Below are 2039 nucleotides of genomic sequence, written 5' to 3'. Positions count from 1 at the left end.
GGGGTCCCTCTGGAGCATGGCTGTCGGGGATCTGTCCACAGAAAAGCCAGACGTCCCTGTAACCGGGTCCACAAGGCCTGGAGCTTCGCGCTGGGACCCGGCTGGGGGATGCGCGCAACCAGACCAAGCAAGCGAGGCGGGCAGGGGTGAGGGAGGGGCTCTCCGTACGAGCGGGGAGGAGCCCCAGCAAGACGCCATGTGCACGTCTCGGCAGCTGAGGAACAGAGGACAGGAACGGGGAAGGGAAAGTGGGTGAGGCCCGAGTCACAGCTGGCCCCGAGGGAGACCCGGAATAGACATCCGCCCAGCGGGGGTCCCCTGTGCACCCGGCCCTGCACCCCACACCCCAGACCCACCTTCCCCTGAGCCCAGCGGGGGTCCCCCATGCATGAACCCAGCTGGGGACACTGCATGCTGGCTGCAGGACTTGGTCAGTTCGTGGAGGAAGGCAGGGCCAGCAGGATCCTTCCAGAAAACCTTGAGTCTAAGGATGGCACTCAGGGTCCGTGGGTCCTCACTGGTGGGCCGACGGGAGCCTCCCTGGGGCCCGAGGTGGCGGGTTCCGACATCCAGTGATACATTATTGCAGTATGGTACCTCGTATTGGATACAATGTCCGCGTTATACACTAAATACATTGTTACAATATCAGGAGCCGCCCGGGAATGTGTCATATGCATGTATCAGGTATTAATGTTTGTTACTGTATGGACAGCGACATTCTATGTTATTAATACTTTATTCGCATTAACGTACCTGTGCACTAACACACATTAATATTTTCGCCGTGCGTATTTAGCTGAAGGTGCTTTCTCCTTCCGTCGGGCGGGGCCGTAAACACGTTATTCCTTCTGATTCCACAGCGAGGAACAGGTGACCGAGCCATCAAGCGGCGGCTGCATCACGGACCGTCCTGCGAGCACCCACTGTGTCCAGGGGGCAGAAGTGAGGTCCCCCCGGACGGCCCCAGACCCTGTTGGCAGCAACTCAGTTCAGAACGGACACTGTCTCTGGGGGTCTGGAGTCCCCGATGCTGGGCTGTCGGGACCCCGGTCGGAGTAGGACCTTGTGAGGGTGGGTCCAGGATTCGAGGGGTTACCGTGAGGGTCCCACAGGGAGGACTCAGCACACAGCCCGGCACGGGGGCCCCTAGGTGTCCCTGAGGGCTCTCCTTGTAGTCCTTGGCTGTGGGATCCCCCCACAGAAGGGGCTTCCCTGCTGAACTTTCCCACCTAGAAATACCACCACCCCAAACGCTGTGCCCGTGAGCCCGAAGGGGGGACGCTCTCGCCTCCAAGATCCACAGCCGGTGGCCCCTGCCCGCGTCACTGAGGCCGGCCGCCCACTCTGGGCAGAGGCCGGTCAGCGGCCCCGGGCCCCGGGACGTGCTGCTGCGGAAGCACCTGTTCAGTCCGGGCCGGCTGCTGGGTCGGGGAGGCGCACGGCGCTTCTGAAATTCTGTGCTCTGCAGGGAAAGAAATCCTCCAGAAAACGGGCTGCGCTGAATGGTGCTCCCCAAAATTTATGTCCCTAGGAGCACGTGAAGGGGGTCCTACGTGGAAACAGGGTCTTTGCAGATGTAAGCAGGTGAAGGATCTGACATGACCTCGTTCTGGATGAGGCAGCCATAAATCCAGGGACAGGTGTCCTTGTAAGAGACAGAGGAGGAGACGCAGACTCAGAAGCCACGTGAAGACGGAGGCGGAGGCAGAGACGGGAGGGTCGCGGCCACAATCCAGGGACGCCTAGAGCCCCGGAAGCTGGAAGAGGCAGAAGGACCCTCCCTGGAGCCTCAGGAGGGAGCGCAGTCCTGCACTGCCTGGATCTCAGGGGTCCTTCCTGGATCTCAGGGGTCCCGCCTGGATCTCAGGGGTCCTGCCTGGATCTCAGGGGTCCTGTCTGTATCTCAGAGGTCCTGTCTGTATCTCAGGGGTCCCGCCTGGATCTCAGGGGTCCTGCCTGGATCTCAGGGGTCCCGCCTGGGTCTCAGGGGTCCCATCTGGATCTCAGGGGTCCTGCCCCTCCTGGGTCTCAGGGGC

Source organism: Suricata suricatta, chromosome X, assembly GCF_006229205.1.
Source record: "Suricata suricatta isolate VVHF042 chromosome X, meerkat_22Aug2017_6uvM2_HiC, whole genome shotgun sequence".
NCBI lineage: Eukaryota > Metazoa > Chordata > Mammalia > Carnivora > Herpestidae > Suricata > Suricata suricatta.
The sequence above is the reverse complement of the archived record's forward strand: the minus strand, read 5'-3'. Positions refer to the sequence as shown.